The following is a 10,830-nucleotide window of genomic DNA, read 5'->3' on the forward strand; positions in this document are numbered from 1 at the left end:
TGCTCTTACAAATAAGATAATCTCATACAAAACTGACGTGATTACAACTGACGCAACAGAAGATTAAATTGAATTTTCTACCAAGATATTAAAGATGCCTTGAAAAAAACTAAAAACAGAGAAATCATTTAATCAGAGTTGAGGGCAACTTCAACGCAAAAGAAAAAATCGGAAAGGAAAGAGTTGAAACAATAGTGGGAGACCGGGTACTAGAAGAAGAAAGGAGAAGAAGAAAAAACATCAGAAACATCAGCTTAACATCAGATATGTAGATGACACCATAGAAAACAATTTTTATTTGGTAACTTAAAAGGGCTGTAACTTTTTTTGTGCACACTTTTGTACTAAGGTAAGTTGGATTCAATCAATTTATTTTTGTCCCCGGAATGCGTGATTTAATTTATGACATACCATTTTGAAACACCCTGTATAGATTCCACCTTTCCAACTTTGTCGTACGAGAAGATCAAGGCAGTTAAAAAGTCTGCTTGGTTTTATTTTAAAGATATTATACAAAATGTTCACAATGCAAGAAATTTGTGAGTTTCATACTTGTAAATTATATAAGTATGTATAAGCAAAAAAAAAATATTAACGAAATGTAATCTTTTTATGTAAAAAAATAAAAATTATAATTTATGAAAACGCTTACAAGGAACATAATTTTATATTTGAAATAAGAAACCTCAAATTAGTTAAGAACAGGTGTTTGTATACATGCACCTAGTTTTCTTTCCAACAATAATAATAAACAATGATTAATCAATTAAAGTTAGAGCTTCTTACACGAAGAATAATAAAATTATAAGACATTAATTTTATGGAGTGCGTAAATTTCGTATGCAACAACATCGCCCCATACTAACATTCTTTTTATAATACCTGCATGTATGCTTTATGTACACATAATTATTATGTTTATTATTATTATTTTCCTAGACCATTATTGGAGGTGATAAAAGTTGTATGTCTAGTAAACTGTCTGAGATGAAAGCGATGGGAAATTATGGGAAAATATTTGATTAGGAGAATTCAAATGAGGTATCGGACCGTGGATGATTGATTCCTATACGATTAGCTTAATGTGCGCAATGCTTGAGGAAAATTATTTATTTAAATGAGAAGTGAATTTTAAAAATTAAACAGTATAGATACAAGAAAGAACCTCATGAACAATTGCGGCAAGAGCTCTACTATCGTCAAAATATGAACGATTTTTAATTTTAAATAATGTCGGTGAGAGACAACAGCCAACAGGCCTTTATTCACTTGTAATCCATTCGAAAGACTATTTCTTAGCTTTAGCTTTGCATTCGCATTAGCGTACAGCTGTTTCATCTTCTTCTTCTTCTTCTTATTCAAGTTCTATCTTCTATCATGGCTTTGCGGACCCTATTCACCTCCTCTCTATTCAGATTATTCCCATAAGTTCTGAAGCCAGGATATTCTTCGTCTTCTTACATTTTACTTTCCTCGAAGTTTGCTTGCATAATAAATTGTAATAACTATTTTAGTCATCTGATCACATGTCCCAAGTAATCAAGTTTTTGTCTTTTGATAGTTACTATTATCTCCGCTTCATTTCCTATACTTCAAGTTACTTTCACGTTTGACATTCTTAAAATCCATTATATTCGTAGTATTTTTCTGTAAGACCAAAATTCAAATATGTGGCAAACTTATTTATATGCACTTGTTTCAGTGTGCTTGCTTCCAGGCTGTAATAGCAGAGAACCCGTAACACCGAAGCATCCTTAGGCGTAGTAACCTTATATCCCGACAACAAAGAAACCTTTTCAAGTTAAATGAATTATGCACGTACTATATCAATACGTGTTTTAATTTGTAGGTATCCACACTATTAGTTTCAGTATCTTTAATAACGAATTGCTTAAAATCAAACTTAGGAAAGCCTATAATAATCTCATTGAAGGGTAAAGATCTAAAAGAAGTAAGAGAAAAGATCGAAATCCTTAAAGTTACTCAAACATTTTACCGCGATTTGTATTCCTCAAACAAGAACCCAGATAACACTGCAAAGGAAGATCTTATTGTATTCACAGAGGAGAAGTCCCAGATGATTGGAATAAAAGTTTAACAATACTTCTCTTCAAAAAAGGAAACAGAGGAAATCTGAAAAACTATAGGCCAATCTCCCTGCTGTCCCAAATGTACAAACTATTTATGAGAGTGATAACCAACAGGTTAACGTCGAAGCTCGATAGCTATCAATCAATAGTAGGTAGGATTCCGAAAAGATTACAGCACAGCTGATCCTCTTCAGCACAGCGGATCCTTACTTCTTACAGTCAAACGCTAATAGAGAAAGTCAACGAAAATTATTAAACTTCGTATAATACATTGGCTTCGTTGATTATGAAAAGGCATTCGACTTCATAGAACTTTGGGCAATAGAGAGAGCTATAAACAACTGCAGGATAAACTCCCGATACAGAATGCTCATACATAATATTTACAAGAAAGCTACAATGAAAATACAAATAGATGCGAAAACCAAAGTTATGCCAACAAACAGAGGAGTTCGCCATGGAGATGTTATCTCACCAAAGCTATTCACATTTGGACTTGAAGACGTGTTCAAAGATATTAACTGGGCAGATAAAGGAATAAATGTTAATGAAAGAAAACTGAGTCTTTTGAGATACGCTGATGACATTATAATATTCGCTACAAGTTTCGAAGTACTACAGACCATGATGACGCAACTATTTCAAGCTCCGGAAAAAGTAGGTCTTAAGATGAACTTGAAAAAAACAAAAATAATGACAAATACACCGAACATTAGAGAAATAACGTTAAACGATATAAATCTAGAAACAGTAAGCGAATACATCTACCTGAGACAAATAATGAAAGTTAACAAAGAAAATCAAACTGCCGAAATTACCAGAAGAATAAGGTCAGCGTGGGCAGGATTTGGAAAACTGAGTTGGATCTTGAAAAGCACTAAAATAGAACAATATTTGAAAACCAGAATTTACGATCAGTGTCTCCTCCCTATACTCACGTATGGTTCACAGACGTGGACACTCACCAAGTCTAATATAGATAAAATAGTAAAGGCACAAAGACACAAATGGAAAGATCAATGCTCGGGGTGCAATTAAAATGGAGCTTCTCAGGACACAATGCCCGACTGAAGAATAAAAGATGGAACGACGAAATACAACAATGGAGGCCATAGTTAGGAAAGAGAAGCAGAGGAAGACCACAAATGAGATGGGCTGATGACATTAAGAAGATCAGAGGACACAACTGGAAGCAAGTGGCACAAAATAGAAAACACTGGATTGATTTGGGGGAGACCTATGTCCAAAGTTGGATTAGTTAAGGCTGAAGAGAGATCTTTGATAATAAATTGGATGTTTTCATCTCCTCATTTAGTTACGATCATTGCATTTAATTTTCTTCATATTCATCTTTAGTCCGTATTCATGACAGCACACAGCACTATCATTGTTATTATCCGTCATTATTACTTTATCGTCTTGCAGTATTGCAAACGTAAAGTATTCAAAATTTCTCCATTGATAAATATGCCCTCTGTTCAATCTGAGAGCGCTTCTTTAAATAACGTAAATATTAAAGAGTAGTGGGGCAAGCACGCAACCCTGGTGGACTCCTCTTTGTATTTTGATATCTCGGGTGTTTTGGTTGTCAACTGTTACCTAGGCAGTATGATTCCAATATAGATTAGACATAATTTTCATATTACAGCTGTCAATAATTCTGCTATTTAATATATCTACTTTTTATGTTGAACTTTTATAAATGCTTTCTAAAATCTACAAAACGTAAGTACTTGTCATGATTCATACTTATGTGCCTCTGGACCAGACAATTCAAGCAAAATAAAATATCTCTTGTGGACATACCATGTCTAATAGCCTAATTGCTACAAAGGTCGATTGGAGCCATTGGCTGGCGATTGTGGCAGTCTGATGCATTATATTAAAGATTTTAATCGTTACATCAATAACATCTTCATCGATGAGTTTTAATAATTCATCAATACCATCTTTTGTGTTTTTTTATGGCATAGATGACTTCCTCTAATATTAGTGATCCGCTGTACTCGTTGGTTTCTAATACCAGTTCTTCACTTTCATAATTAAATAAATGTTGGATGTAATGGGTCCATTGACACAATCACTCCTTGACATTAGTAATACCATCATCATTATCATTTTTAATGATATTCGTTCTTATGGTATTTCTAGGATCTGTCATTTCTTTGTCTTTTTGTGTAAAATCAAGCTATCATACTATTTATCCTGATCTTCTAGTTCCTTACAACTGTTGGAGAACCACCTCTGTTTTGCCTCTATTTGCCTCTCTTTTTCTATCTGTTCTCTCTTGCATGTTCAAGAATTTCTACTGTCAACCAAGGTTTTCTTTTCCACCAAGTGGTTTGAAGGTTTTTTTCTAGAGTTTTTTAGTTATCGGTTCTTTTTAATTTTGTTTCCGCATATGTGTTGTCTTGTTTGAGCCTCCTTTTCCTATCCATGGTTTTCTTTGAGCTAAGGCTCTTCACAGTCTTTAGTTTTACTCTCAACAATCGGGTTGTGATCGGAGAATATATCTGCTTCTGGATAAGTTTTGGATGATATTATAGAATTTCTATATCTTATGTTGACGATAATATAATCTATTTAATTTCTGACTATTTTATTGGTATTGTCAACTGGTGATCTTTATGTGTATAATCTACATTTAGGAAATTTGAAGGTATTTACAAGTATTATTAAGTTCCTCATTGATACAGAAATCAACCAGCCTCTCGCCACGTTCATTCCTCTCCTGAGTCCATTTCCCCCATACAATTCATCACTTCTCCTATACTCATTTTAACGTTTAAATCTCCCATTATAATATTATATACAACTCTTTCATCGTACTTATTAAATTCATGCTTATGTTTGTTATCTCTCACTCTTCTCATAGTTTAATTTGTGGAGCTAAGATTAGGATTATAAAAACAATAAAAAAATCTTAATACTGACCTAACTAAATCTTTTATGGCATAAATATGAGCGGTTAGAGATTGAGCATAAATTTTCTACCATTCTTCCCCGAATTATTACAAAAAATCCTCGATATTGACATAGAAAAATACTACACCAAACCCGGATATATCCACCTTTGTTTAACCACCTAAAATTCTCAAGCACAGTACGAATCCCATTAATTTTTGTGTGTATCCATGTAGAAATATCAAGTTACACTCAAAAAGAACCGACAAAAAGTGGATGGTACTCGAAGAGAACGTTTTGAAAAGAATAGAGACGAAATCGGTAAAAAAGTCATTTGCAATTTTTGATTGTAACGAACCCTTTTTGTAAGGGCTCAATTATTTGCAGAGTACCTGCTGGGCTGAAGGGGTTTTGTGCAACTGTGCCCTTTCGGCGGCTTAACTTCTTGTTCGACTGGTTTTTAAGATGATGGTGGAGTAACTTGAGCTAAATTTTACTTGAACTGTTATACAGGGATGTAAAACTACTTACGAAATTTGTAGAAAAAAAAATAAATAGATATAATATTCTTCTATGCCAAATTATTAGCCAAACATGCACTTGTTATGGACTTTAAGTTGCCTTTTATTAAAATTTGTATTAAAAAATGAAACTTTTATGTTTACTTATTTTTGTATAACTTATTGTAGATTCCAATTTTAATTACACAGTAGGTACATTAACTTTCATCTCTTGACCGATCAATCAAAGATAACATTTCAAATGAATAACATGAAGTATGAAATTCCTTGTACAGACTGTCTACAGATTTTACATAGGTCAAACCAATCGTAGAATCCAAAATAGGATTTGTGAACATTTTATTTTTTTTTTCGCAATTCCGCAATGCAAGTATCCGCATATATTTCTGTTGAGCAGTATATGCTTCTATTAAATGAAATACTTATATCTCTAATATATAAACTCTTCTGCTCCTTATATGCAAAGCCAATAGCTCGGAGCACCTACTCTTTAGTCAAGTACCCATCAAAGTAGCTACCTTTGAACTACCGATAAATATCCCATTAAGAGTCGAGTGGAAGCTCGACATAGAAAATTCTCACATTCATCCAACTTTACGATGTCCACTGTAGATTTTATTAACTAAATATGGTGAGTCAAGAAGACAGAGTTCAAGATCAAGATTACTCTTCTTCCCTTCACAGAGAACGGCAATCGGCTCTCATAGCATATATGTTATTATTCAAAGCAGGTAGGAAAATATGTAAATTTTGAGATTCTTATTTAGTTCAGTACTCACATGAACATACCATCTACTTAGTGAGACATTTATTGTAACAAGTACGGACATCAAGATTGACTTCCTTACTTCTCGTGTGCGTCTACTCATACGAAAGGAATGCCATTTTTTCTAAATAAACCACCTGTTTGGATTTGGTCCATTAGATCTTGATGGAATGTCGATGAAAGAAAAATGTGGGAGAGTTTAGATTGGCTGAGTAATAAACTCTTAGATTTTCTCATCCTCTAATGACTCGCGTTATCACATAATACACACGACATGGTAGATTTAATTTGGCGTAAAGAATTACACTTTATAATACTCCCTTCTTCTTTTTGAAATCAATTGTTGTAACTCACAATTGTTTAAACAATATTCGAGTTAAATGCTAATTAAGCGGCTCGTTTCGAAGAAGTTTTTTACTAGAAACTGTTTATTTACAATCTATTATATATACAGAGTGATTCATTAATAATGTCCAATGTCTGACTTGTAGATTCTAGACCTTAAAATATGATGATTATACCTAACATACGTTATACACATATTGCTACTTTCCGAGATACCGAGTGTTTAAAGTTTAAATATGGATTTTAATCTTCGCAATATCGGTAAAATAATAAAAAACTATAAACAAGCGTTAAATCCTACAAAAAAAGTTACCCTTTTTTTATTCATGTAATTCGATCATATGTCAAATGTATTCCCAGAGAACTTTTGAATATTACTGAGCCCAGAGTAGAACAAAAAAAATACAAGGGGCGGTGCCATGTGTGTTGTAGAGGCAAAGACAGAAAAACTAGTAAAATATGTGTAAAATGTAATAATTTTGTATGTCTAGAACACGCAAAATCAGAAATAGGTTGTGTACATTGTACAAATAGTATGTAGTTGTTATTTAGTCTGTTAGCGTCAGCAGTAGAATGTATTTTGTAGTAATGTGTATGCTTTAGTCTACTAAATGTTCAATACTATAAAAATAATGTGTTACTCGTACAGTGTTTTTTTGTATAAGCATAGTTTACCGATTTAAGAATAAGGTCCGTTCCGACCCCGGCCCGTCTTTTGTGTAACTTTTGATGCCCATCTGTTGAAGGTTAAAAAAAGCAGCGCAAGACTGGTAAATCGTACTGGCGAGGCATTGAACACATTGAAGAAATTATTAAGCAAAAGAGAAAAAGTACAACAGTACAAGTTCAAAATAGATGCGAACAAACGGTAGAAAAGTACAAGCAAATGAATATAAGAGTTAAACAAGACGTACTAAAGAACACAAACAGTACCTGGCAAATTAAATATTACTATATAGGTAACCACATTAGGTACAAAAAGCTGTAAAGCCTTAAGAACCTAAAAAGCATAAGGACGAATGATTAATGTAAAGCGCTAATAAATAGCATATCTGACAAATAGTGTAGATGGAGCACTTTGTTGCATTATTGTCAAAAAACACGAGAAAATTTTCTAGAGAATAAGCGAAACATTCAATCAATAGATGAAAGAATGAATTTAAGCTTTTAGCAGGTAAAAAGAGCTAAAAAAGGAACAAATTTGCGGAAATCAACAGGTACATAGGGAATAAATTCGAACTAATAGGATTTGGCCACATAAAATTAATAGAAATGCTTTAAAAACTTTTCTAAATATTCCGAAATGGAAAAGAATGATGAGAGATGAGAGATGTTTCAGAAGAATGGAGACCGTCTTATATTTTGCCTATCCACAAAAAAGGTACAAAAGTCTACCCAAAGAACTACAGGGGCATAGCGGTAATAATTTATCCAGGAGTACACTATAAATAAACAACCGGAAGAACAAGTAGGCTTTCATGCAAGTATGTCGATTATAGATCTAGAAGTACACTAGGTTCCATGTGGAGACTGTAACCAATCGTATATCGAAAAGGCGAATCGAAGAATACGTATACATACGGGAACAACATCGAAATATCATCTTAATAAGAGAATAAACGTCCATGCACAACATGTCTCAAATATAGAAAATACAATAAACATAAATCAAAAGACGATCCTAGGAAAACTTGAAATAATGAAACGTGAGAATAAATAGAAATTGCAAAAAAATAATGCTCAAAGGTTTACAATATAATGGAAAACAGTGTTGAAGAAGAATATAAAAATAAATCAGGCAACAAATAGGACCAGTAGGATTCGACCTACATATACACGTACAGAGCCAATCACAAGAAGGGCTGAAAATGGTTTTGCTCAAAACCAAAATTATTTAAAGCAGAGTAAGACCCGGAATACTACAGATAGAACATATAGCTCCCGCAGAAATTTCATGTGCATAGGAAATCACCAATGTCTAGGTGTTAAGGCGTAGGAAAAAGTAAAAGAAGTTGTAATAACTATTAAAAAGAGAAAACTTTATTATCTTTGATAGATTATGAGAGGTGACAAATATTAACTGCTTCGACTCTATTATGCAGGGAAAAAGCAGCCTAAGAAAAATCAATAGGAAGGAGAAAACATTACGAGCTGAAAAATCTGCGAGAATGTTTCAACACTACTAATAACCATTCATATATAAACGCAGTTTTGTACAATTTTCTGTATTTATTTCCAGAAAAATGTCCGAATTCGTCTTCACCGCAATTATTATATTCTTTGTCGATATTACTGGACAAAGGACCCCAATCAGATTCTAGTTTTTCGGGTCATATGATCTGAACGCCGATAAAACAAATAAAGAATTTAGATTTTGAAATGGGTAAAAAAATACCTTTTTCCCATGGTATCTAAAGGAACTAAAGTAATTTAATCGCTGAAGTAATGAGCACCACACCTATTAGTATGAGTATTAAATTTTATAACAATCTGAAAATTACATATATTAACACAGTATATGATTAAGTTGCCCTTCAACATAATCATATGTAGTCGTTTTAAAAATTACTGCAAGTTTTTATAATTTATTGACAGAGAAAAAAAAATATTATAATATTTTGTGAATTCTAATTATTTGGTGATAAATATAATAAATGTCTGATTATTTCCAGTTTAGTTACGATTGGTTTCTTAAACGTAGTTATATATTCTTGTTTTGTCTCCCAGTTTTTACTGGAACTATGTTTTCTTTATTATTTGTCCCAATATTATCAGCCTGTAGTGGACGATTCCTGTTTATTTCCAGCTTCTTTGGAACGGTTTCTGTGAAGTTAATTTCCCAGTTGTGCTGCCATCATTTTGGGAGTCATACAATGTTGCGAAAAGCTGACAAAAGTTGATAATAACAAGCTTCTCGTTCACAATACTCAACGAAGACCACGTTGCTCAAGTAAGGGAGTTTTATTGGGGTGGGTAAGGATATAGATGGTAAAAAACTGTAACAAAAAAAATGAAAATAAGCTTAAGGCCGATAAGGGTTTTCTAGATTTGAGACTTTCTCTTTTTATGGAGTAAAAGCAATGTTTCCCAAAACTTTTTGTCCACTTGCTGATATTTTGGTTTCCGTAGACACCTGTAAACACTGTGTGGCATTTTTAGAAATTTATTCGGTCCACAAAGTCTACTTAAGAAAAAGAATTTATTAACTACCTTAATATAAATAATAAAATCATTAAAGTTTAATTTATATTTTATTGAAAATGTATAGAAAAATGAGTAAATACACAATGAATGCTTGCTGTTACCTAATGGAGCGGATCCAATCAATCAATTTCTGTAATGTCACAATATGGGTTTACAGTCGACTGTGGTATTTCCATAGTCAAAATATCTTCAACAAAATCTCTGTAAAATGCATTTAAATGTTGAACGTAGATTAAAACATCATTACCGTGGGAATTTGGCAAAAATCGAGTCGTTCAGTATTTTGCTACATTGGCTTAATTCTGCCAAGAAAAGCTGCAATGATAAACTTTGCTTTTATTAAATTAAGAATGTTACCTTATAAATGAAAGTTAACTTCATTAAATTTATTAAACAAATCTGTTAAATACGCAAAGTCTCGTTTCCATCTGATTAAGTTTTCTTTCAAATAGGGATTGTAAGCCTCCAAAAATTGTAAAGTACTTCCAAAAAGTAAATAAAATCTCTCCAAACATAATCCTTTTAGGAGCCTTCAGTGTTAAAGACAAATCTACAAAATTGTAGTTATTTTTTTGACACAGCTGTGCAAATAAACTCTTGCTACAAATTTTCTTTACTGCCTTTATGACCAATTGAAGAGATTGATATAATCTGACATACAGACTTTTAGCTAATAAATGTTGTCGATGAATGTCGTAATAAATTGATAACATACCGGGAACATTTTGTTTCAAATATCTTATAAAACCGTGAAAACGTCCAAACTCCATGGCTAGTACTCCATCTGCTTATTACTTCTCAGTTTAAAGATGAATTTCTTGGTCGACTTTATAATTAACCCTTATCAGTACTTGCCTTCTAAATATTTACCTTTCTTATCTCATTTCATATTAATCTTAGGATCGCCTTCGAACAACCTTCTGGATATTGCAAAGGATACTTTGTTGAATGCTCAAATGTGATTTGAACTATGGACATAGTTAAAGTAAATTAAGAAAAA

Source organism: Diabrotica undecimpunctata, chromosome 3 (assembly GCF_040954645.1).
Source record: "Diabrotica undecimpunctata isolate CICGRU chromosome 3, icDiaUnde3, whole genome shotgun sequence".
NCBI lineage: Eukaryota > Metazoa > Arthropoda > Insecta > Coleoptera > Chrysomelidae > Diabrotica > Diabrotica undecimpunctata.